General features: G+C 40.8%; 1 long non-coding RNA gene across 3 annotated transcripts; it reads left to right on the top strand.

Moving 5' to 3' along the window:
* The first annotated feature begins 1,086 nt into the window (after positions 1–1,086).
* Positions 1,087–27,458, top strand: LOC115293893. 3 transcript variants are annotated; one of them, XR_003909661.1, is made up of 5 exons: positions 1,087–1,216; positions 9,033–9,196; positions 9,358–9,653; positions 11,720–11,806; positions 27,424–27,458. It is a non-coding gene; the product is annotated as an uncharacterized LOC115293893 (long non-coding RNA). The 3 variants fall into 3 exon arrangements; XR_003909659.1 differs by lacking the exon at positions 27,424–27,458 and adding an exon at positions 15,739–15,869; XR_003909660.1 differs by lacking the exon at positions 27,424–27,458 and adding an exon at positions 15,739–15,869 and having other exon boundaries at positions 9,485–9,653.
* Positions 27,459–27,867: the final 409 nt, after the last annotated feature.

Here is a 27,867-nt window from a genome sequence, read left to right on the forward strand (position 1 = left end):
CTCTGCTCGAACCACTTCTCGTCGCCGGCGCGCGAGACACTGCGCTCGGGATTCTGCGCTGGCGAGAAAGGTCCTGTGTCGGAGACCTCGGTTTGCCACTGGTCACAGCCACAACGGCAGTGGAGACAAGGATGGAAACGGCCGTGAAGTCCGCGGCCAGAGAAGCCTCGCGGAAGTCCGCCGCGCTACAAGGCAGGTCCGAATGGAACTTGACCCGCTGAAAGTGACAACACACCGAGGTCATTTGCAGTGTGAACGTGCTACATTGAACTGGGCAATTCTGATACTTAAGTGCCACAAGTTAAGATAAATTAAAAATGATTTTAAATGGACTTTCCTTAGACTGACTGGGTGTCTGGGTCCATGAATTTCTATTAGTCTTAGACGAACGCCCTCTTTCGGCAGAAACTTGAAGCCGACTGCTAACGCCGGTGCCACCTTCCCAGGCGCCGCATTTGGTTGGTTGCTTGTTGGTTGTTCTTTTCTTTTGCTTTTTTTTTTTTCTTTTTAAACACGGGGGCCCCCAAGGGCAATCGCTTTCATTTGTGACGGTGAAATGGCAAATTGGGATTTCAGGAGACGTGACAACTTCAAGCAACAGCGCCTGTTGCCATCTAAAGCACCTCCTTGACGCTCTTTCCGGCACGGGAAATGTGATTATGGATAACATTTCACTCTCTTGGTCACTTAGATTGCAGACTATGCTCCATGATCCCTAAAGTTTCAAGTAGGCCCTTCCAACCCCTGCAGGAACTCTCATTTATTTCATTAGGGCTCCTAATCAGTAGCAAAAGAGGCATGTGTATAAAATTTTAATTCCACAAACAGGGTAATTCCCACACACTGGAAATTGAGATTTAGCACTTCACAGCAATTAAATCCTCCCTGAACCCTTGGAAGAAAGAGGAAGGGAGGGAAGAAGGAAGGAAGGAAAGAACGAAGGAAAGAAAAGAGAACACGACTATATCACGAATTCCTTGGGTCTTAATGGATTTCGAAACTGGTTGCCAGGAGACGTGAAGGAACCAACCAAGGTTTCTTGTTACTGCTTTCTGTGCCCTGTGTCTAGGGAACCCCAGCCAACGGCGATACGATTCTGCACACTGTGTGGTGTGCGCTTATTAGGAGAGTCTGGGGTTTCAGCGGCACCGGGCGTGAACCCCTCTGCCCCAGCCGCGGCCAAGGGTCATGTCCAGGGTAATACGCTTCTGTTTGGGTGAGTAACATAGCCTCTTGGTGGCCTTTGGATCAGAGCTCTCAGCTTCCAACCTGTCACCCCAGGGCATTGACAAACTAACAAAGCCTGCGTTACTGCCCTTACTGGTGTTCAAAGCACCCCTTAAAATTTTCCAATGAGCAGAAATTAGGATTTTTTTAATTGGGGTATAATTGATACATAACATTATATTAGTCTCATAATATGTATTATGTTGTATAACTTATATACAACATAATGATTCCCTACTTATATATAATGGGAAACGGTCACCACAATAAGTCGTTAACTTGCATCGTGCATAGTTACAAAAATATTTTTCTTGTAATGAGAATGTTTAAGATCTCTTTGCAACTTTCAAATATGCAATGCAGTCTTAACTATAGTCAACATGCTATACATTACCTCCCCAGGACTTATTTGTTTTATAGAAATTAGTTTATTTTTTAAATTTTTTTAATGTTTATTTCTGATAGAGATGGCGTGAGCTGGGGAGGGACAGAGAGAGAGAGAGACACACACACACACACACACACACACACACACACAGAATCTGAAGCAGGCTCCAGGCTCCAAGCTGTCAGCACAGAGCCCAATGTGGGGCTCAAACCCACAAATCATGAGATCATGACCTAGGCCAAAGTCGAACACTTAATAAGCCACCCCAGACATCCCTTGAACTTAGGATTTTTAAAGAAAAAATTTTAATTGAAAATATGCATATCATAGGAAAACCCACCAAGTAATTTAAGTATATGGATTTTAATATTACAAGTTTACTTTCCATCAAATTAAAATTTTTTCAAGTAGCTGAAAATCTGTGTAAATATCTTGGCTATCATGAAGTTCTCCAATATTAGGACTAGAAAAGATTTTAGAAGTCACCCAGCCTGACACCTTTCACTCACTAGATGATGAATTGAGGCCAAAGAATAGAAATTACATACTTAAGTACATCTTCATCCCTGAGATTGAATTGAAAATAAGCATTACCACCTATTATGTTTTATATATAGCTAAGTTTTGAGGAGATAGAGCACACTAAGATAATTATTAATTATAATAGAATATTTTCAGCACTATAATCATAAAAATGGATGAAGAAGGGAGAAAGAAAACAAATAGAAATAACTCATCCCTTAGACTCCGTTTTTAAATATTGTTCCTTTCAATTCTGTGAAGCACTCAAGTGGGGGGGGAAAGATTGCTAACCTTTTCACTTAGTGCATTCTGGCTACGATTGCTGAATAAAAACAAAGTTACAGGGAGGTGCTGCAAAATAAAAGAAAATTACCCAAATGAAAGGCAATGTTAGCTCTAAACATTATTATTACAGAAACAAATAGACTTTTTGTAGGATTTAGAAATGTTTTCATCCATATCCACAAACTATACTTTTTTAACTTTAAAATAAGGTGGCCAGTTTTCTATAGTCTACTGTTTGTTTGCCAGCTCTTTGAAATGAAGGTGGTGTCTATATGTTAATTCCTCTACCACCAGGAAAGACAGCATTACATAAGGAATCTCGACATGTACTTCTCTGAAATGTGTTAGAAATGTTATAAGGAAATTTTCTCCACCAGATGTAATAGTCTATATGATCTCCCTCACAACCCCCATGGCAATCTCTAAAGCAAGAGCCTTCCAGATTTTCACAGACAGGGTCTTCTCCCTTGTGAAGCCAGCCCTGAGGTCACATTAAAGAATATCCCTGTGCAGACTGCAGCCCACAAAGAAAATACCTTCTGGGGACAGAATTGTTGAAAACACACTTCCCCCTAGAGGCAGAAAAGATGAAAGAATATTACATACAATTCACAACATTTCTGTAATTTAAGGAGTATTGTATGGAGTTTTATTTTTAACATATAGTTGATATTTTAGAGGGAACCATTCAAGACACAGGACGGAAATCAGTGTATGCCAAAAAATTAGTTTAAAACTTTGCCTCTGGGGTTTAGCTTTCCTTAGCAGGGACCGTATTCATTGATTGACCCCTTTTCTTCTATTATACAAATCTAGGATTTTTTTCCAGCACTATAAATAATAGCAATCACGTATTTTTCTATTTAAACACATGATTCAATTTCATCAGAAACTGCAGTGAAAGGTGGCCTTAAGGGATTCTTTTGAAAACACAGCTCAACAGAGATTTGTTTCTGTCTACTGTCCTCTTAGGTTTCTGTTAACCACATTCTGCTTTCACTTCTTTGAAGATGTCCTGAGACAAAATGACGTTAGAAAGACTTCTGAAAAATGTACCCCTGGTCTGATTTCACCTGAGTACTGGCATGTTTCCTAGGATTTGCAAGCTACATGAAGAATTCTCCTATCATTGATTTAGAGGGAAGCTATTTAATGTAGAGTATCTCACTCACAAAAAAACAGTGTACATGCCTCAGCTTCATGCATTCCAATACTGACTATATTTAATTGGTATGTTTACTTGTACATTGCGTTGCATTATTCCAGAACGGATTTGTGAAGGCACATAAAAATACAAAGTGGAAATTTGGAAAATTTTCCTTAGGGCAAAATTCACAGCCTCCTTTTTAAATTGTGCTATTCCCTTTAGCCTTTACTAACAGCCCCAAACCTCAGCAACATCCACCACTCCCGTCTGAGTTTCCACCGTGCACCTCAGAGTTATGAGCGCACTCAATTTTATTTCCATGTCCAGGGAGGCACATCAGGACCGGGGTCCAGGCTTCAGAGCGGCGTCCCAGGGGGACAGCGCATGCGTAGAACCCTCACAGTGAAGCTATCGCCTCACCTCCTTGGCCTTCAGTTTCCCCACTTGCCTCAATTTTCTTGTTTCTAAAATGGAGACAGTCATATTGTTCTGGTGTTGGGGTGCCTGGCTGGCTCAGTCCGTTAAGCCCTGGACTCTTGATTTCAGCTCAGGTCATGATCTCAAGGTAGTGAGATCAAGCCCCACCTCAGGCTCTGTGCGGATAGTGGGGAGCCTGCTTGGGATTCTCTGGCCCCCTTTCTCTCTGCCCTTCCCCCCAAAATAAATAAATAAACATTAATATATATATAGTTGTGGTATATATTATAAGTATATGTGTGTATTTATATATTTGTAAATATATATTATTATATTTGTGTATATATAAACGATAGGTAGATAGTGTTGTAGGAGTAAATATCAGAAACAATGGATGCAGAGCACTTTGTATGTAGGAGGAAATTAATAAACGGCACCTCTCATTATTAAATTCCTTTCAATGCCTAGCAAAGAGTACTACACCAAGTAAGTGTTCAATAAACGTTTATGGAATGAAGGAATTAATTCAAAACCCCAGACGGTGTGGCTTATGTGTAGCTTGCTTAGAATTATCTATTGCCTCATCACAACAGACCTCACTTAATAATGTTTATTTGGTGACAGTGGCTTCCCTAAGGGGAAACCCTTTTGGCAATCACTGTGATATTGGCCCTGGGTGTCCAACCTCAGATATTTCCTGGTAAGCTTGAGACAAGAGCTTGTTCAATATTCCTCCCTCTGCACAGTGGAGCAAAGAGAGCGGGCGCTGATGTCTGCCACCCACAGCTGCCCTTAACGTCTAAGAGCCTCCAGAAATCCAGGCTGCCTCCAACCTCAGAGGACCGAAGGGAACAAGGATGCATCACAGAGTGATCGCTTCAAAAAGAGAAAAAAATAGAACCCGTTGCTCAAAGGGGCAGGACTTTGAGGATGGGGAAGAAATCGAAAGATTATATGGAAGTACAAAAAGGATTGTGCTAGAAGGAACATACTTATACATTGTGGACATTATAATAAAATGAGAAAAAGGTAGAATGGTATCCTAATGTACTTAGTATCCAGGTAACAAAAATATCAGGCCCAGGGCTTAACGCTCTTGTTCAGTTCAGAAAACCTTTTAAAATCCCTGTAGTGTAGCAGGGACAGTGGTGTTCTATAGCTTAAACCTGTTATAGCTGACGCTCATTTGTTTTGTCTGGGGACATGATCTGACCCAATTTATACTTCAACCTATGCACTAGCCAGTCACATTATACCGGTCAAATGTGCTATGTTTAGGAGAAATGTCATAAGGACAAAATTATACCGAAGTTCAAAAACACCTTATAAATATAATTTTCCTGGTGTTATTACATTACAATATCAAACAGTTTGTACCCTAAATTAATGAGCATTAATCTATTAGACTATAAACTTCATGAGGGCTGAGATTTTTTCTTTAATACTGCACCAGTGATAAATCCAAAGAATACAAATTTCCCATAAAACAGAATTTAGAAGAAAAATAGTAAAACAATGAAAAGGGAGAAAAAGATATAATTCAAAGAGAAATTCACTCATAGATACAAACTCATATATATAGAAACTTCTAAATTCATAATTTTCAGATATTCAGATATGACCACAATTGATTTCCGAGTATGCAAATAACCTTACAGGCTAAAAATCCTAAATATCAATTTTAAGAGATCTCAACACACTGATACACCCGCATCTCATCACTCATACTCAATTCTTGATTATTTTCTTGCCAATGGGAAAAATGCAGTATCCTAAAAAATAAATAAATAAATAACAGCTCATTATCTTTTGTAATCCTATGAACAGGAATTTAAGACTGATGAAAAAAATTTCTGTTACACTATGTGCAATGTTGTGAGATACAATTTTTTTTATTTCTTTCCAGCAAGTGCATTCCACTAGCTATTAAATCTTGGATAGCTGATACATGAGACTAAAATAGAATAGAATGCCATAAGGAAAACATCAGGAAAATTCTTGACATTTGGCCTCTCGTATTTTTGGTGATCACGTTGTGACATCAAATTACACCCTGACGCTAGTAGAGAAAATTGTTTCTTCAAGCTAACATTGTTACTTTTCAATTGTTGGTAACTCCTTTGACATTAAATGTTCTTCTTTCCTCTTCATCCATCCTACAAAAATATTCTCGTCAGCCCGTATTGTTTCTCCTTTACTAACTGCATGGGGAAAATAGTAGAGATTATTTTAACCAGAATCCATTACATTGCAGACTCTTGGAAGTCTCAAAGTATGACATGGAGATGACTTTCAACTTGAGCAATCTCTCATATCCAAGTGTATATTACATCTACGAATTATCTCAAATTGCAATCATTCATGTTGTAGTAAATCACTATGGAATTTTTTTAGCCTCAGGTTCAAATTTTTTAATTAATCATAACCTCAATTCCTGGCACATTCAGTCTGGAACATATTCTTAATTTCTCTCCTTCACTGCTCTCTTCACATTCCTTTTACTCCATGGGATCCTCTTTCTGTGTTTAATATGTGCCAGACATATATGTATATTCTTGAAAAAGAGTGTTTCTTGTGCATGCATGTGTCATTTCAAAATGGAAATTGTATTGTCCTATTTCTCATTTTCACACAGAATAACATGGATAGATCTTAACTATTAGGTAAAAATTTTACATCATTACTTTTGTTTAATTTTTAGAACCGGTGATCTTTTTTTTCCCAACTTTTTTGAGGAATAATTAGCCAGTATAACCGTACTTATTTACATTGTACAATGTCGTGATGTGCTACGCATATACATTGTGAAGTCATTACCAAGGCCGAGGTAATGAGTGCGTACATCACCTCATATTGTTAACTCTTTTTGTGTGGTTGGCAAGAAGGCTTAAAATCTACCCTCAGCCACTTTCAAGTATACAGTACTTGATTATGGTCTTAAGTTTATTTATTTTGAAAGAGAGAGAGAGATGGTTTTCAAATATTGTCTCCCCTTCCATATTACCTTTTCCATTTACCCATAGTTTCCTTGGCTGTACAGAAGCTCTTCAATGTGCCCCTGCTTCTTTCTTTCGGTTTTTGTTGCCTGTGGTTTTGCTGTCTTATCCAAGAAATCATTAACAAGACCAATGTCAAAGAGCTTCTTCCCTGATTTCTTCTACAAGTTTTATGGTTTCAGGTCTTATATGTCAGTCTTTAAGTCAAGTTAATTTTTGTGAGTGGCATAAGATACAGGTTCAGTTACATTCCTTCGCGTGTGGATACCCAGTTTTCCCAATATCATATTAAAGAGATTTCCCCATTGTGCACTCTTGTCACCCTTGTCAAAGATCAGTTGACAATATATGCAGAGACGTCTTCTGGACTCTCAATTCTGACCACTAGTTTGTGTGTCTGTTTTTATGCCAAAACCATACTGTTTTGATGATAGTTTTGTAAAACAGTTTGAAATCAGGAAGTGTGATATTTTAGCTTTGTTCTTCTTTCTCAGTATTGCTTTGGCTATTTGGGATCTTTTAGGACTCCATAAAAAGTTTACGATAGTTTTTTTTTTTCTTTGAAAAATTTCACTGGAATTTTGATAAGGGTGGCATTGAATCTGTAGATTGCTTTCAGTAGTGTGGACATGTTGACATTATTAATTCTTATAATCCAGGTGCAGGGGTATCTTTTCCATTTATTTGTGTCTTCTTCAATTTGTCTTATAGTTTTCAGTGCACAATTCTTTCACTTGCCTGGTTAACTTTATTCCTAACTATTTTATTGTTCTTTATGCCACCATAAATAGAATTCCTCTCTCTCTCTTTCAGATAGTTCATTGTAAGTGTATAGAAACCTATAACTGATTTTTATATGTTGATTATAAATCATGCAACTTAACTAAATTCATTTGTTAGTTCTAACAGATTTTTAGTGGAGTCCTTAGGGTTTTCTTTATGTAGAATAATCTCATCTGCAAACAGAGATAATATTACTTCTCCCTTTACAATTTAGATGTCTTTCATTTCTTTTCCTTGCCTAATTTCCATGAGTAGGACTTCCGATATTATGGTAAGTAGAAGTGGTGAGAGTGGACATCCTTTTCCTGTTCCTGATCTTAAAGGACAGGCTTTTCACTTTACACCATTGAGTACAATATGAGCTGTGGGTTAGCCCTTATTATGTCAGTGCAGTGACAGCTCCAGCCCTGGGGAAGAAGCATAGCAGTGGGGGGACCAGCGGGCCTCTGGGCAGCCCCATCAGATGGCTTCGGTATCGGTGAGGGCTGTGGCTGTCCTCAGCAGCAACGGCTGAAAGGGCAGTGAGGCTTACTAGGGTTCTGCTCTCTTTTTCCCCCTATAGGGTAAAATCCCTCCAGGGGGCTCCTTCTTGGCGCTGCGTTGTTTTGGACAAGAGGGAGGGGATGACACAGGTAAAACGTGTCCTACTCTTTTCTATGCAGCCATCCTCAGTTTCTTAGCTCTGCAGAGTTCTGCTGCTCCTTCATTGTAGTCCAGAGCTTCCCCAGAGCTGTTTGCACCAATTTGTAGCTGTTGACTTACTGGGTTTTTTGTTTGTTTTTGTGGGGAGATGAACACCATGACCTTCCAGCCAGCCATTGTGCTGAACTACATTATCACCTTTGAATGTTGCATAGTATTCCATGATGTTTTACTTGTCCATCCTCATAGCTTTCAACTCATGTTAATTCTCTGCTACCAGAAACTACTCTGATGAAGATCATCATCTGTGTCCCCTAGAAAGTTTCCCTGCAGGTATATGTTGCTGGGTCAAAGGTATATTTGTTTTTATTTATTATGGCCAGATTTCTCTGCAGAATGGCAAGACCAGTTTACATCCCCACAAGCTCTACATGAGGGTCTCCTTTATGAGCTTCTTTAGAGCAAAACATCAGTATGTTCCTAATGTCTGTTTAGTGTGTCTTCGGCCTTCCAAAAAGGAGGGCTGAACCAGTTTCCTTAGATCATACATAACTGCAGAGCCTGTCTTCTAGATGAAAAGAGAATTTGAACAAATCCTAAACCTGATTTCAATTGTCTGAATTAGGTCACCTACCTCTTCCAGTCCAAACATCGTGGCCAAAGCAATCACATGTGAGAACTGAGTAACTGACGGCCCTAACGAAAACCCCAGGGAGAAAGGGATGTTGAAGGATGAGAACAAGTGCTTACCAGAGTGTGTGTTCTAAAACCACAGCCTTGTGTTAGCAGGTATGACCCATCCACGCCCCTTGCCCAAGCCACAACATCTCTGAGCACTATCCAAGATGGCTCATCCAACGGTTTCTTTCTGCATTAAAACGGCACCCATTTATTTACTCATGATCTCGTACATGAGCGCAACTGGGTGGTTCTTCTGGTATTTTGTCTAGAATGACTCACGTGGCTATAATCATCTGGCAGCTTCTCTGGGGCTGGAAGATCCAAGAGGGCCTCACTCACACGCCTGGAGATCAGCTGGGACTGCCAGCTAGAATGTCTCTGTTCTCATCCATGCAGCCTCCCTGACAAGATGGCCTGCACTGTTTACCCAGAGCTGATCAAAGTAGGCAAGCCTCAGTGCAAAAGCACGTATCAGGTCTCGGGCTTGACTTTTACTGATGTCTCACTGACCAAAGTGTGTCACATGGCCACACCCAAAATCAATGTGGGAAGGCATCACATAGGGGTAAGTACCAGATGCATGCTTTATTTTTTTTAATTTTTTAAATTTATTTTTGAGAGACAGAGAGACAGCGTGAGCAGGGGAGGGGCGGGGGGGGGTGGCGGGGGAAGACACAGAATCCAAAGCAGGCTTCGGCTCTGAGCTGTCAGCACAGAGCCTGACCTGGGGCTCAAACCAACAAACCAGGAGATCATGACCTGAGCCAAAGTCAGACACTTGCTTAACCAACTGAGCCACCCAGGTACCCAATGCATGCTTTATTGGGAGCCATTAAAGTTACCATCTACTCTCCTGGAGGACAGCTCCACAGCACAATACACTACACTGTGTTTTACTCAGAGTCACCTAAAAAGAGGTGGGACTCCCTGGCCAAAAACTGAAACCAAGAAAGACAAACCTAGAGAAATATTTGGCTCTTCTGTGTTGAGCCAGCCCAGGAGGTTGAGGAAACACTGACATAATGGGTTCTAAGACAACACCCCCACATGGAGACTGGAAAGAAGTTCAAGGTACAAAAGAGGCAATGTGATTTTTGAGCTTTGTAGCTCAAGGACATCTTCTGAATGGGGACTCTCAGCCATAGAAGCAACGTGAGGTAGAGAGGGCTAATTGTCCACCCAACACCCATTCTTCCCTTTGTGCTTATTAACAGAACCCCATTTTATTCAAGACAACAATCTTGTCTAATGAAAAACTATATTGATCAGCTTCCCTCGAGGCTAAGTATGGCAAGGTGAAACTAAATGTAGCCAGTCACACCCTGGAAAACAGTATGGAGTTTCCTCAAAAAGTTAAAAATAAAACTACCCTATGATAGTTGCACTATTAAGTATTTACCCAAAGGATACAAAAATACTGATTTGGAGGGTTACATGCATCCCAATGTTTATAGCAGCATTATCATCAATAGCCAAAGTATGAAAAGAGCCCAAATGCCCATCAACTGATGAATGGATTAAGAAGATGTGGTTTATATAGAATGGAATATGACTCAGCCATCAAAAAGAATGAAATGTTGCCATTTGCAGCAATGTGGATGAGCTAGAGAATATTATGCTAAGTGATATAAGTCAGAGAAAGACAAATACCATATGATTTCACTCATATGTAGAATTTAAGTAACAAAACATGAACATGGAGCGGGGGGAGGAGAGGCAAACCAAGAAACAGACTCTTAACTACAGAGGGCAAACTGAGAGTTACTGGAGGGGAGGTGGGCCGAGGGATGGGTTGAATGGGTAATGAGTGTTAAGGAGGGCGCTTGTGATGAGCACGAAGTGTTTTATTAAGTGATGGATGAATCACTAAATTCTATAACTGAGATTACACTGTATGTTAATGAACTGTAATTTAAATAAAAACTTGAGGGGCACTGTATGTTAATGAACTGTAATTTAAATAAAAACTTGAGGGGCACCTGGGGACTTTGCCTAGAGTCATGATCTAATGGTTCGTGAGTTGAAGCCACACATCTGGCTCACCGCTGTCAGCTCAGACTCGGCTCCCGTTCCTCTGTCTCCATCTTTCTCTACCCCTCCCCATCTCATGCTCTCCCTCTCTCTTTCAAAATTAACATTTTATAAAGAAAAAATAAATAAAAACTTGAAAAGGATTAAAAAATAATAAAATAATAATAAATATGACTAATCAAATGTAAGTGGAAATTAATTGTTGGGTAAAAGTTCCAAGAGAGCTCTTACAGGGGGCCATACTTTGGTCTATTCAGTCACTTGGTCTTTTCTCTTTTCCCTCCCTGGAACATGTACAAGATGGCTGGAGCTCCAGCAGTCATATTAGATTGTGAAATGACCTTGGGGTGGAGTCCTTGTGCCAAGGGTGGTGGAGTAGAAAAGTCAGTATCTGAGTCTCCGGTGATAGACTGGTAGGCTTCTTTTACAAGAATGAACAAACTATATCATTAAGCCAATCTTTGAGGTTTTGGGCAACACATCTGATCTTAATCCTAACGAGTACTACTCAAGGTAGATTGAGTCATTTATATTTTGTAAATTGGGCTATTTGTGGCTTCTTGAAACTTGGTATTTATTTCCTTTTGTTCTATTTTACAGAAAGTCTCTTGAAGTTCTGTCCTTGTTCCAGGTACACCCAGGGAGCACAAGGCAAGAGAATTTTGCCCAGACGGAGACTGTGTACAGGTGGGTGGTGGTAATAACAAAATGAGAAGACTTGTGAAGGTCATAATTAGAACTACAAATCAGCTTCCTTTCTTCACTTGGACACATTGATAAACTTAAATAGTAGAGGTCCTGAAGAGACTTACTCTTTATACATCCTGGAGAGCCATCAGATAAACCTTGAACATTCTTTAAAAGATAGAAAACATCTGGACACAGAAAAGGGAAGACAACGGACAAACAAGGGTAGTCTCATACGCATGAGCTCTGAGTCAGTGACAATGTGCTAGGGGGACTCAGAGGAGTGGATTTGCTAGGGTAAAGGGTTCATTTGGGAAAGTCGTAAGATGATGGTATGGAAAAAGAATAGAGAGGAGCGCCTGGGTGGCTCAGTCGGTTAAGCCTCCGACTTCAGCTCAGGTCAGATCTCACGTTTGTGGGTTCGAGCCCTGTGTCAGGCTCTGTGCTGACAGCTAGCTCAGAGCCTGGAGCCTGCTTCCGGTTCTGTTTCTTCTTCTCTTTCTCCCCCTCCCCCTCTCATGCTCTGTCTCTCTCTGTATCAAAAATAAATAAAATATTAAAAAAAAGAATAGAGAAAGGTTTTAATAACATTTTAGAGTTTGATTATTTCTCCCAAAATCATCAAGCAGAGCCTAGGAGTTTTTTAGGTAGGGGAATAATATGATGAAACTAACAATTTTAAAAGGTCAGTCTGGTCTTGATATTAAAGATGGGTTTGGAACTGAAGAGAATCTAGAGGTTAAAAGAGCCTTTAAGGGTTCTTATAATAATTCAGATATGGAATAATCTTTTCCTGGATGGGATAAGTTGATAGCAACAGGAATGGAAAGGAAGAGGAAGAGGTCACTAACGTCCTATTGAAGGAAGTCATCAGGACAAGAGGACTTCAAAGTTTCAAGCAGCATTAACATGATTACTAGGGAGCTAACCATGAAAAACTAAAAAACCAAAAACTAAAACTAAAACAGTGTTACTGAGACCTATTAGAAAAAGCATTAAGGAAAAGTTTCTGCGTTTTTAGGTCACATACCAAAGTCAATGTTTACCTAAAAAGCAAAACAGTTAAGCATATTCAAGGAAAACAAAAATGTTCAACCTGAACAATTCCATTATTAAGCTGTGTCGCCCAGACCCCTAGAACAATTATGGAAGTGCATGCCTTTTTGTAGGTTTATAAACTTCTCTGTACGGCAGTCCAAGTGAAACGATTAAAACTGTAAGTTTTTTTATTATAATTATTTATTTATTTATTTTTGAGAGAGACAGAGAGCACAAGCAGGGGAGGGGTAGAGAGGAGACAGAGAACCCAAAGCACGCTCTGCCCTGACAGCAGAGAGCACAATGCAGGGCTCAAACTCACAAACTGTGAGATCATGACCTGACCTGAAGTCAGCCGTTCAACTGATTGAGCCACCCCGGCACCACAGAACTGTAAGCTTTGCTAATGCAATTTGGTATTTCAGATTGGGTCCTGAGATAGAAAAAGGACATTAGTGAAAAAACTGATGAAATCTGAACAAAGTCTAGAGCTTAGTAAATAGTAATGTACCAATGTTAAACTCATAGTTTTAGCAAATGTACCATAGTCACATAGGATGTTAATATTAGGGGAAACTGAATATGCAAGTCCATTCAGGCTGCTATAACAAAAATATCATAGTCTGGGTGGCTTGAACAAAAACATTTATTTCTTACAGTTCTGGAGACTTGTAAGTCCAAGATCAAGGTGCTGGAAAATTCAGTGTCTGGTGATGGCCCACTTCCTGCTTCACTGAGAGCCGATTCTCACTGTGCTCTCACATTGTGGAAGGGGTAGTAAGGGAGTTCTCCGGGTTCTCTTTTACAAGGGCACTAATTCAATGCATTAGGGCTCCACCCTCATGACCCGATCACCTTCCAAGGGTCACACCTCCCAGTGTGGTTGAACATATGAAGTCTGGGACACAACATTCAGTTCCTAGCACTGGGAATACAGGAATTCTCTGCATATCTTTGCAACTTTTCCATAAATCTAAAACCATTCTAAAATAAAAAGCCACAGACTTGAACCCAATCAGACCTAGACTGAACTCCAGCTGAATGAATTTAGGCAACTTCCCTAAACCTCCCTTTCCTAAAAAATAAAAAAGGGAAACAATAGTACGGACACAATACAAGTAAAATCCGAAGTGCCCTGCACAGTACTGGGTAACGTTCAGTTTTATTTGTTGTGGTATTGGTGAACTCTTTATTCAAAAGAGTTCCCAAATAACTCACAAAGTAATAGAAACACCTAAAACCTTTCTGGTCAGAAAACGACTCAACCACAACACACCTATCAGAATGACCAAAATCTGAAACACTAACAACGCCAAATGCTGGTGAGGATGCAGAGCAAAGGAACTCTCATTTCTTGCTGATGGGAATGAAAAATGGTGCAGCAGTTTGGCTATTTCCTACCAAACTAAACATACTCTTACCATATGATCCAGTAATCATGCTCTTTGGTTTTTACCCAAAGGAATAACTTATACCCATACAAAACATGCACATGAATGTTTATAGCAGTTTTATTCATAATTTGCCAAAACTTGGAAGCACCCAAGATGTCCTGCAGTAGGTGACTGGATAAATCAACTGTGGTACATTAGACAATGGAATATTATGCAGCACTAAAGTAAATGAGCTATCAAGCCATGCAAAGACATGAAGGAAACTTAAATGCATATTACTAGGTGAAAGAAATCAATCTGCAAAAGCTGCATACTGTATGATACCAACTATATGATATTCTGGAAAGACAAAGAAGTAGAGATAGTAAAATATCACTGGTTACCAGAGTTTGGGGAGGGGGATGGAGATGAATACACAGAACCCAGAGTATGTTTAGGGCAGTGAAAATAATCTGTCTGATACCATAATGATGGATACATGTCATTATACATTTGTCCAAACCCATAGAATGTACACCATGAATGAATCCTAATGTAAACCATAGACTTTTGGTGATTATGATGTGTCAATGTAGGTTCATTAGATGTAACAAATGTACCATTCTGGTGTCAGATATTGATAATTAGGGGGAAATTATACATGTATAAGGGCAGGAGAATATGGGAAACTTTTATACCTTCCTCTTAATTTTGCTATGAACCTAAAACTGTATTTAAAAAAGAAAGTCTTTTTTTTTTTAATCTCTTGGGCAAATACCTAGTAGTGCAATTGCTGGGTCATATGGCAATTCTATTTTTAACTTTTTGAGAAACCTCCATACTATTTTCCAGAGTGACTGCACCAGTTTACATTCCCACAAAGAGTGCAAGAGGGTTCCCCTTTCTCCACATCCTCACCAATATCTGTTGTTTACTGTGTTAATTTTAAGCATTCTGACAGGTGTGAGGTGATATCTCATTGTAGTTTTGATTTGTATTTCCCTGATGATGAGTGATGTTGAGTATCTTTTCATGTCTCTTGGCCGTCTGGATGTCTTCTTTGGAAAAATGTCGATGTACATCTTCTGCCCATTTCTTTCTTTAATTTTTTTTAAGTTTACTTATTTTGAAAAAGAGAGAGAGAGCACAAGCAGGGAAGGTCAGAGAGAAGTAGAGCCAGAATTCCAAGTAGAGACAGAGCCCGATGCCGGGCTTGAACTCAACGAACCATGAGATCATGACCTGAGCCAAGATCAAGAGTCGGATGCTTAACCAACTGTGCCACCCAGCTGCCCCTTAACTGCCCATTTCTTAACTGCATTATTATTTTGGGTGTTGAGTTTTATAACTTCTTTGTATATTTTGGATTCTAACTCTTTTTCAGATATATCTTTTGTAAATATCTTCACCCATTCCATAGGTTGCCTTTTAGTTTTGTTGACTGTTTCCTTTGTTTTGAAGAAACCTGTTATTTTGATGAAGTTCCAATAGTTTATTTTGGCTTTGTTTCCCTTGCTTCAGGAGACATATTTAGTAAGCAGTGCTGCTGTGGCCAGTGTCAAATAGAGGTATGAAGTCCTGAATCATTAAATTCTATGCCTGAAACTAATATTACACCATATGTTAACTGGAATTTAAATAAAAACAAGAAAAACTGAAGTATTTTTTAAGGAAATGAAAAGGACTCGTATTTGATTTTTTTATTTAGGTATAAATGACATACAATGTATTATTTCCAGGTGTACAACATAACGATTAGATATTTGCATATACTGAGAAATGATCACCACCATAGTCTAGATAACATGTGTCACCAAACATAGCTACAGAATTTTTTTTTCTTGTGATGAGAACTTTGCTCTCTTAGCAACTTTCAAAAATGCAATAAAGTTATCTTCACTATAGTCATCATGCTATACATTACAAATTTGACTTTTTAATGAGATTGGATTTAATGTTATAGGTACTGTGATGGTCACTTTATGTATCAACTTGGTTGAGCTGTAGTCCTACAGTTATTTAATCAAACACTAATCTAGGTGTTTCTAGGTATTTTGTAGATGTAATTAAAGCCTACAATCCTGTTGACTTTCACTGAAGGAGATTATGGATAACCTGGATAAGCCTCATTAAATCACTTGAAATGCTTTTAAGAGCAGAACTGAGGCTTTCATGAGGAAGAAACTCTACCTGTGGACAGCAAATAAGGCTCTTACTCAAGATATTTGACCTGCCATTTCTGAAAATCTGCCTTATAAATTTTGTACTTGCCTTGCCAGCCCCCACAATCACATAAGCCAATTCTGTGGAATAAATCATTTAATATATAGCTCCCACTGATTCTGTTTCTCTGGCTGAACCTAGACTGATACAGATAACTTCACCCAAGATTCTGGATTTACAGTATGCCACTTCAGGCAATTTGGGTTTCTCCAGTAATACCCTATAGTGACCAATGTTAAACAGAGTTGAGGTGACAGAAATCCATTAATATAATGCAGAGGAATGCATTCTGGTTGGGTTTATCAAGTTCCCCTCTTTCAGTTCACACCCAAAGCAGTATGGAGTAGAGCTCCTTTATGACCAACTGGTAAAGGGGTGCAGGGGCTGCGCTGTAACCAGTTCAGGGACAGCCCTGAAACAGAGCAGTGAAGGGAAGCAGCCACAATGAGCAGAGCTTTGGGCCATACACTTAGCCTTCCACTTCATGTGGAAAGAGCAGAGACTCGAGGTAAGAGCATTCACAGACCATGAATGTATACCATTGCCCACTCCTGGTGGAATGCAAAGTGTTCTAATCCTCTTCTCAGGAATGGAAAAGAACACATTCATCAGTGCTCTTCAGTGTTCATTCACATCAGTGTTCATTCACCACTATCTGTGTGCCTAAGGTTTTGTGTACATGCCCGCATCTGGCACAACAGCGTCAGTTCAAGATATTACCTGATTGATTGGTGGTAATCTTCTGTAATCCTCCTAGATCCGCTTAGATTTTGGAGAGACCAAATCTGTGAATTGAACAGAGATGCATGAGGGCCACTATCCCCTACATCATTTAGGGTAACATGGGCCTGTGCTATTTCCCATGAGGATGTAATACTGACTGGGCTGGGGCAGGGGGCAGGGGATGAGAAACTTCAGGGCATTCTCACTGTGGTGCTCTTATCTTTCAGGCCAAGGGGCCAATGTAGAGGTTCTGCCATGTATCAATTAAGGGACCAGGGAAATGGCCACTGGTTGGTCTATAGACCCAGCTGACCTACTAGAAGATAGACCTGGGCCAAGACTCGATTACCTGGCCTCCCATTTGCCCCCACTATAACAGTGGTCCACAAAATTGCTTTGGGTTCTCAGATAGCAATGTCAACATGTACTCTGTGCCCAAGAGTTTTTGAAATGTTTAGTTATTCCCTTTTCCCCAGTGGTTGGTTATCTGAGCAAATGGCCATGAGTCTCTCTGGGAAAGGACTAGAGGAACCATTACCATATCTACTTGTCATGGTCTTGCACTGTCCTTCCTTCTGGAGACATGGCTCTTTAAATTCAGGGTATGGGGGTCTTTAAAAGCTCATGTCTGAAAACTAAGCGAAGGATTGTGACTTTTAGGTCCGGCCACATTCAACCCTTTTATCATCCATCCTTGATTTCTCTCAGTGGTTTAAGTTAAGCAGTACCTTTACTGCCTGCCCATCTGTCTTTCTCCCGGGGAGCACGTCTCTTAACCAGACCTGTAGGCTTCTTAAACATCAGAGCCACCCACCCCCATGACACTTCAGTTTTGTAGCCTCATTGCTTCTGATGATTAAAGACCTGCTGGTCTTTACTATTTTGGAGTCCTTTTATCCTCTTCTTATCAGGAAGCCCAGTTCTATCGTCAGCCCTATACTACAGGGACAACAACCAAAGAGACTCTCAGTGAATCTGGTGCCCTCTCACCAGAGCATTCTTTAATATGTTGATAAATGGACTGCTCTCTAGGCCCCTCCCCTGAACGGGCTTTCTGGCTTTCAATTATATGTCCATTCCAGCACACGCTCTTCTCTTCTTCTGACCTACTTTTCCACTGTCTGCCACAGCAGTTGTAGAATTTCTACTTCGTTTGTTGTGGGCCTTGCTTTTCTTCAAATGTTTAAGAACTATCATTTCCAAGGGTCATTGCCAAAGGTGTTCAATCACATATCATGGAAGAATGCTCCCATGATCAACTCTATTTCATTATGTTCTAAACCCCTCTCAGCTGGCACCCTCAGGATCCAAAGTGACAGCTGTGATGAATATTCATTGGAGTTTTTCCTTCATGGCTTACCCACCCCCCACTCCTCCCAATTTTAGGACAATCTAGGTAGGATTCAGTGCTCTTCCTCCCACTGTGGAAATCAGGTCAAAGAGAGCCTTTCCCCTCTCTACTCCCTAGCCACCAGCACGTAGCTGCCTGGCCGTTTTTGCCAAGATCCAGGAATCTGGATGGAGGGGCACCTGGGGGTCTGAGACTATTAGAAACATGGACGTGTCAGAGAGGCAGGTGACATTGGCATTACTGACCCTGGAGTGGCTGGCTTGGCATCTGACAGTCCTGGTTCTGATTCTCAAGGACCTGGGACTGACTGTTCTCAGCACCTTTCCTAAATCCCCTCTGTGTGCTACAGCCAGGAGTCATCTGCCCCTGGCTGCATCTCTTAACTGGAGGCTTTCCCCAGAGCAGGCGAAGTCCCTGCCAAGGGCAGCAGGACACGTGGGACAGGGAGCAGCCCCTGAGTGGCCCCCAAGCTAGAACTAACAGAAGTCAGTGCATCATGGCCCTAGTGCCCACCCCCTTGAGTAAGCAAGCTAACTCAAAGACCCATGCTCCCACAGATTCTCAGAGTTCCTCTGGGGAGTCATTACAGGGGCCCAGAGTGGCATCTGTGATTGTACACCGTGTATCAGCTGCCTCTCTTCCCTCCTAATCAGTGTTTCCCCCCCCCCCCCCCAAAATAAACTACTTGCTTTCCAAGTCTTTCCTCAGAGTCTGCTTCTGGGGCAAACCAAACGAAACAGGTTTTCTTCAGCAAAAAAAAAGGGGCTTTACTGGGAAGCCGTTGCCATGCAAAGCATTTAGGGAAGGGAGAGCTCACAACTGAGCCTCGAAATAGATAGTCCAGCAAGAAGAGCCTAGCCCACATGCCACCGTATCTCTGAGAGAAGCCAGAGTCTGAGAGATGTGTCCAGTCTGCTGAGCTCAGTTCCAGGGCTGGCCCTGGCTGTGTGTGCAGGTTGGAAAAGAGAAAATGTTCCCTTTGACTTCCGACATGGAAGGTGGATGTCTCCTCCCATCAAGACTTGTAACATGAGTGGGATGCTCTTGCAAAACAGAGTTGAACTCCTAAAAGACAGGGAAAAAAGACAAATGTCTACTCCAAGCAGAAAAAAAAACTAATGGCCTTGAATGTATTTCATTTTATTCTCCAGGATGATGACAAAGGTGTGAAGCCCCTGGTTGTTTTCTGCTGTTATCACCCAAGTAATAGTCACAGCCTTTGTCATCTGCTTATCAAAATGTCTGTGGTATGAAAGCTTTATACAGTCAAAATGCCATGTTCCATCGTAATCTGACACTGAAATTTTTTAGTCTGTCATTTCTTAAGTTAATTTCCCTGCCTTTGTAAACTCTATGAAGATCTACTCTCTACATTTGCAAAACAGTTCATCTTTCTATATATAACTAGATGCTCCATCCCCCCACAGCTTCCTTTATATTATTATAAATCGTATCTCATTTTTTCTTCACTTTTCCTAACCTCACAAGATCACAAGAGCACAGAATTGAGATCCAAGAAGGCAATGTAGCATAAGAGGAACTCCTTTCTGAGCGCTTTTCAGTAAGTACAAAGCACAATTGAGTGCTCTACATACATTATCTCATTGAAACCTCAGTTAACTCTCCAAAGTAGGCATTTCTGCTCCATTTTAGAGAGGATGACACTGTCCCTTCAAAAAATGGAATATTTTGTCTGCAGGAGCACAGGTAGTATGTGACAGGGCTGGGATCTAAACCTTGTTATTTAACTCGAAAGCCTGCTGGAGTCCGGCTCCAGCAGGTCCAGGGCTGAAAAAAATGGACAGTGACGGCAAAAGAGTGTGAGAGCCTCAGCTTCTTTCTGATCACCAGGCAGGCATCTCTGCTCTGTCAGTTTTTGTCTCTTTATAGATCAAGAGTTAACATAACATCAAAAGAGTAGAATTTTTACTACAAATCATTCTCAGTGATAAGATGTTTTTAAAAGTGTACAGAAACAGGTTTTACAGAGGCATTTTTGCAGAATTACTCTAATTTCAGTGAGGTAGTTAATTTTTACAATAATAGGATAACAGGACATTCTCAGTGAAAAGCAGATAACATACACATTTGTTTAAACTGGTAGTAAATCTTACAACTAAGAAGATAGCAGGGTGTTCTCAGTGAGAAACAGATAGCAAACACATTTGTTTATATCAGTAACGCTAAGATTCAGGCATAGACTAGGCTAGGAGTCATTCTGTCTGGTTCACAAAAGGAAGAATATATTTGTGCTGGTTAGTAAGTTACTTTTGTCAACGTTGTTATTTGATGTTGAAGATGTAAGCACCATAGGGATCCTAGATGTGCTGGCCTTTGTATGAGTTTAACTACTCTTATCCATCCTCATAATGGGTATCAGTGTAAGGGAAGGTATTTGTGGCACCAATTAGCAAAGGTATGTGCAGTAACTTATGTCCGGCTCTTGTTTGTTTCTTATCTCTAAGTTAGGCTCTTTTTCTCCGGACCAGAGTTAATAGTAACTCTTGTGTTCTTTAACCCCCTTTATTATCTATGTCTTAGGTTTGTGAGGCTCATTAGAAGAGCCTTTTGACAAAGATCAGCAGTCTACATTCTTCTTTGTAGAGGTGGGAATATGCTTCTTCCCATGAGGAATCTGTGTGGGAAATATCAGTCTGACTTGGAACATCATGAGGCCTAATCAATAACAGCAGATCCAGTCCCAATATGAGCCAGTGGGAGAAGGAGATACCAGTTTGCTTCATGGCAGGAGCTGTGCAAACGTCTGCCACTTCCTTGCTGTGACTGTGTCATCCAGCAAGGCCGACGTGGCTCCCAGCAAAAGCCCATATTCCTACTGAGTATTCCACAAGCAAAATAAGGGGTTTAGATTCAACCAGAACTAGGATTGAACTTGCCAGTGTCAACTGTCACTCTCATAGTGAAGAACGATTCAGAGCCTACCAAAATGGTGGGCTCCCACCATCTTTTTTTCATTTCTTTATTATAAATTGTAAATGCATGCATCTATATTTTGACATATACCAGAAGTGTTTGGTACTGCTAATAAATTAAGACAAAGGGTCTCTACCGGGGAGTTTTCTAATTTGAGATCTAATGATGGGCTTGGAATCATCACAGAGAAAATCTCAAGTAAATTATTAGTATGTCAGAATTTTAGAACTGGAAGAATCCAGCCAGTCCAGTTCTTTGATTTCACTGATGGAGGGGGTTCTGGAAAGGGAAGGGAATACTCTATTCCCACCAACTGACGACAAAACAAGAATTAAGGCACGGTCACTCTACCATTCCTCAGTACAACAGGCTTTATTGTGTTATTACAATATGTTATTAAGAACTTTTGCAATTTTTGTTCTGAGCCTGCAGTGTGTAAATGTGCTACTCGGTGCACATTTAATGTTTGAGTTAATTTTCTACATGTTCTCAATCCAGCATTTTATCATATAAGTCGTTTTTAAAAACCTACCAAGCTTATTTGTCAGGGGGGGGGGAGTCTTTTTTAATATGTACATAAGCCCTCAGGTTCTATTTCTGTTTGATTTATTCATTTCTAGTGAATCACAGGTTTTCCTAGAAGTGCCTGTGTTTCCTCCTCTCATTGTTTGCGGGTATTTTTCTGTTTCTCAGCAGGAGTTATTTTTCAGCTGCCATAGCTGTGGAGATCAAATGGAGGATTTGGTTAACATCTTTTACATGGCCAATTACTGGGCTTTGGGGAAAGAATCTCACGTGGTAAAATTTACATTTGCTATAGATAAATTTTTGTCATTTAAAATCCAGGGGCCCTCTGGTTTCATACTGCTATTCAAAGATTATGAAGCAAAATAATGGATTGTTTTCTTCTTTTGTACAAGACCATGAAGAACCAGTTAAAAACAAAAAGCAAAACCCAAACTCTAATACCCAAAGGGCATTCTGTATTATTGGGGGCAAGGGGGGGGGGTGCAGGGGGAGGGGAACTCCATGCACACAATGTATAGAACTTGAGGGCTTGGGCAACCTAAACCCTCACCTCAGATGCACACCAGCCCTTGCACAAATGTTGCCATAAACCGGGAAAGGCTCAGGAAGGGGATAGAATTAAGACCTCAGGCAGCTTTAGAACGTTTATGGTTAAGGAGAGAAGATAAGTGTTCTAAGATGTACTAGGGATTTGTTTTGGTCAAGTATGGTGGTGACAGACACAGAGACAATTGCCTTTGAAAGCAGAGTTTATTCCTTACGCTTCCCAAGGTGGGAGGTGAGGGACAGGCCACCACACCACACAGGGCCGCAAGGGAAAGCCCCTGGAGGCAGAGGGGCAAAGGAGAAAGGATGACCCAGCACCTTTATTGTGGTTTCTGGAGGAAGAAATGGGTGAGGCTGGACTGACAGGTGTGAACAAGTTTAAGATTGAGTAGTTTGAATAATTCCCAGGGTTCTAAGCTGTAGGGGTGGTCTCCAGTGCCCAGTGCCAGATTTAGGGCAGAGGAACCACTGGTTTGCACTGTGAATTAAAGAAAGGAAGTAGCTGGGCAGTCAGACTTTGGACAGGTTAATGTGCATATGAAAATGACGCTCACCAGGGAGCTGTTGGGGGTCTAGGAACCAGCTGGCTCTGGGAGGGGCAGTCTCTCCCCGGCCAGCAAGGCTTCCAAGATGTCAAACGTCATAAAATATGGAAAATAAAAATCATGATTAATATAGAAGGCCACTATTAGGAAAGATGTTCTTAGGCAGAATTAACCAAAACCAAAATGTCATGGTAGAGGTGTTATTTGATATTCATCAGCTCTTATGAAAAAAAAAAAAAAGGAAATCTACACAAACTGTGGGTTTTACATGTAATTATGACCCAGACATTGCTGAAAGCAGTAGGATATGGAACTGAACTAATCACCTAAATCACAAAAGTATTACGTTCAGTAAGTTTTGCATTATTGTAAGGACAGATGCACACTTTACCCTTCTCCTCCCCAACTTAAAATACAAGGATAGGGGCGCCTGGGGGCGTTCAGTCCATTAACCGTCCGACTTCAGTCCAGGTCATGATCTCATGCATGGTTTGTGGGTTCGAGCCCCGCATCAGGCTCTGTGCTGACCTCTAGCTCAGAGCCTGGAGCCTGTCTTCAGATTCTGTGTCTCCCTCTCTCTCTGACCCTCCCCTGCTCACGCTCTCTCTCTCTCTCTCTCTCTCTCAAAAATAAATAAAACATTTTTAAAATTTTTTTAAATAAAATATATGTCTTATTTCCACATAAATTTTTTATTTAAAGATATATTGCTTTTCAGGTCACAGTTTTCTTTCTTTTATAGGTGTGGTTTTAGTTTAATAGAATAAAAATTTTAATGTGTTGATCAGCAAAACCTATTATAATAGCTAAAGACTGAAAACAATCTAACTATCCACAGCTAAGAAATTCAGTAAACCATGAGATATCCATACAACAAATCATGAAACAGGTATTTAAAATAACGTTTAAATATCATTTAACTGAAGAATGAGGAAGTGCTTTTAACATACTTAATGGAAAATGTAAGTTATAAAATTCTATGTCCTGTATAATCTGCTCTTCTGAAGAAAAAGACATTTATATGCATTAAAAAAAAACGCTGAGAGGAGATACACCAAAATAGAATCCACAGTAATATGGGTTGTAAGGGTATAGTTTATTTATTTTCTTCTTTTTCCTTACTTGTATTTTTAAAATTTTCATAAGAGGCAGGGAGGGGGCGTGCTTGAGTGGCTTAGTCAGTTAAGCATCTGACTTGGGCTCAGATCACGACCTAACAGTTCCTGAGTTCGAGCCCCGCCTCGGGCTCTGTGCTGACAGCGGGAGCCTGGAGCCTGCTTCCGATTCTGTGTCTCCCTCTCTCTCTGTCCCTCCCTCACTTACAATCTGTCTCTCTCTCTCAAAATAAATAAACATTTACATTTTTAAAAAGTTTTTCATACGAAGCATGTATTATTTTATAAAAAATGAGAAAATAAAATTTTATTTTTATCATATTGGAGTTTCTTTTCCCAAAGAAATTTTCTCCTACCGCTCGTTCTGCTGGGATCTCAGCCAGACCTACTACTGCACAACCATTTCTTATTCCAGACCCTATTTTCCTAAGGCATACTTGTTTCTTGGTAACACATCAAAGCAGTTTGCCAGCTCCTGACCAAGTCCCATTAGCATAATTCCATCCTCTGTGGGGTATCAGAATGACCGATAGTCCTCCAAACTACACTGTGATAGCAAGAGAACTGACTTAGCCTTAGGGCTAAGCATGAGACAGGATATATATTCCAAATGCTTCAGAAAATACAATCTGTCTCACCGTGGCTGCTGAGCCCGGATTTTGGTTAGCCAATGTAGCCCACTAAAGCCAATGTAGAATCCCAGAAGAGTGCTCCAATGTTAATAATTCAGACCAAAAGAGCCTTAAATAGTGTCATTTTTAGTCTAATGCCTTTACAATCCATGCTCACAGTTGCTTCCCAGACTCATGTCAACACTGATCAGTGACTTCTGGTGGCTAATATAAACTCTCTCTCCCCAGACCAGCCTTGGTTGCCTCTCCATCAGGGCTTTCTTGTCTTTAACTCTTGTTACAGACCTGGAGGCAATGAGTGACGACATTAGTTTGGGAGACAAGGTATAAGAGGAAATCTTGTTCCTTTTTTAGAAGAGGAAGGTTTGTTCCCTCAGAGAGAGGTGGGGTCTCCTCAGCTGGCAGGGGAGTTAAGGGGAATTTACAGATTCAGAGTTCTCAGCCTGGTCCCTGTCTGCCCAAGTCTTCAAGCCAACTGCGTCTCCGCCTAGCGCCTCCTGCGCTAGGAGTGTCCCACTCCAGCCCCAGCACTGCCCTTACCCCAGAGTAAGCCTAGCAGGTGTAAGCATTTGTCTTCATACCTCTTCACCCTTTACCCCTCAGCCATATCAACCCTGCAGTCACAAAAAAGGAAGGGTTCCCCCAAAGCTGTCATGGAGGCCTTCTGGTTCCCTGTGTGTGTTTTTATCTTTAAAGCTTTTCATTTCTCTCAGACTGTCTAGGGTTCTCAGAGGGAGCCAGGTGACTTCAGGATCCTTACAAACACTACTATCGCTATAGCAATTAAGTCCCACAGCCACTTGATCTCTCCACGCCTTGCCCTTCACCTGCACTTCACCGCTTGCTGTCAGGCAGTGATAACTTGGGTAGGCATGATGCCACTGCGTGATGAATTATCCATGTCCCTTTTTCCCCTACCATGCAAGTGATCTCTGTGCTTCTTGCATATATACACAACCCAATCCCCAAACTCCGTTTCAAGGGTCTGTTTTCTGAGTATAATATAAATTATAGACTGGGTGCCATGCCTTAGTTCCATAATCCCATACAGAACTCCAGAAATAAACCACAGATAACAACTGTCCCCTAACTTCACACAGACCATGTCATATTACATCACTTTTCACTCTAAACCCTCCAATCTGTCATTCTTTGGCTAATTCTCTTCCCATCCTCACTTGACCTTTAAGTAAGCATTTCCCTGGAGATGCTTAATTCCTCGCTTTCCACTTGAAGCGGATTATCAATGTACTTCTTCAAAGTCAATGTTTTATCCAAGAAAAATTTGGGTGGATTTGATTTCTCTTCTCTTACTACTTTTGCACTCCCACCACATAGCCCAATGACTGTCTCATAGTACATATCAAAATTGTAATAACAACACCTTATATTTTAAGTATTTACTCTAAGTTTTATGTATCTTGTCTCATTTAATCTTCACAACAATACCACGTGGTATATTCTATTACCATCTTCAACTTACCTATACGGAAACAGGCTTGGATAGTTTAAGTAACATGTTCAAGGTCACACACAGCTGTTAAGTCAGAGGATCAGCTCTATTTGGTGCTAAGGCCGCGGAGCTCCACAGTTTCTTTCAATAGTGTTTAGAGAGGGGCGCCTGGGTGGCTCAGTCAGTTAAGTGTCCAACTTCGGCTTAGGTCATGATCTCACGGTTTGTGGGTTCGAGCCCCGCATTGAGCTCTGTGCTGAATGCTTGCTCAGAGCCTGGAGCCTGTTTCGGATTCCATGTTCCTTCTCTCTCTGCCCCTCCTCTGCTTACACTCTGTCTTACTTTGTCTCTCAAAAATAAATAAATGTAAAAAAAAAATTTTTTTTAAATAGTGTTTAGAGAATGAAGAGCCAGATGAGGAGACCCAATGAATGCTATTCATACGACTTTATTTCCACATTCTTTTGTTGACTCCAGACAAACCTTCCTGGCATTATCACTAACCTTTTTTACCAGACTTTACTCTTACGGCTCCAACAATGGTTGTGGGTAACAAACAAATTCTGACTCACCTTATCAAAAATAGAGGGATTCACCGAAAGGTAAGGCTAGCCCGCAGAATTAAGGCAATGGCTGCTCAGCCATTTTGGAAAGGACAGAATCTAGGCAAAACCAGGGAATAAAGTCGCAGGAACTAATAAGCAGGAGATGTTTGGGGCCTCCACCATTGGAATGAATCAGCGTCAACTATTTTCAGTCTTTGTGTCCCTGTCCTTCGAGCCTCAAGTTCCAGTGAGAGTCCACCTGACGAGGTGTGGATCCCGGTCCAGCCCGGGGCCAGGGAATGGGGGTGGAGGGAGACGGGGCACTGTGCTTGGCAGCTCCACGAGACTGCATTCCAGAAAGGAAAACAGAGGGGCAGTCACCAGAGGTAGGCTTCACGGGCGCTGGGCAGGCAATAAAATGTCTGCTGCGATGACCATAACACACCCAAGACCAGAGGAAAAAGATGTGGACTACTGAAAATATCCAAAGAAATGCACGGCAGAGGCAATGCCTAGAGAAAACGTTCAAAATGTTTAGAGCACTGTTTCTCAAAAGGACCACTTTCAATAAAATAAATAAAATATATTTGTTATTTTTGTTATTTTTTTAGAGAGAGAGCAGGGGAGAGGGACAGAGGGAGAGAAAACCCCAAGCAGCTCCATGCCCAGCACGGAGGCCTAAGGCACAGCTCGATCCCACGACCCTAGGACCATGACAAGCAGAAAGCAAGAATCAGACATTCAACCAATTGAGCCACCCAGACGCCCCAAAATAAATAAAAGATTTTAAAAGAAAAGCTCTCATGGACCATCTAGTATTGTCTTTGGTTACTTTTTACTGCAAAGTTACGTAGATGTGTACAAATATAAAAACAGGAGTAAAAATCCTTGGATTGATAGCACTTGTAAAATTATCAAGTGGACAAATTTTAAAATTCAATCCAAACAAAAGTGACAAAACCAATATAATTCAAGTTACTTACATAAGTTGAACTTGACAGATGATCTTTTTCTGACTCTGAGCTGCTATACTTCTGCCGGCGGCATGTGGTGCG

Source organism: Suricata suricatta, chromosome 6 (genome assembly GCF_006229205.1).
Source record: "Suricata suricatta isolate VVHF042 chromosome 6, meerkat_22Aug2017_6uvM2_HiC, whole genome shotgun sequence".
NCBI classification, from domain to species: Eukaryota; Metazoa; Chordata; class Mammalia; order Carnivora; family Herpestidae; genus Suricata; species Suricata suricatta.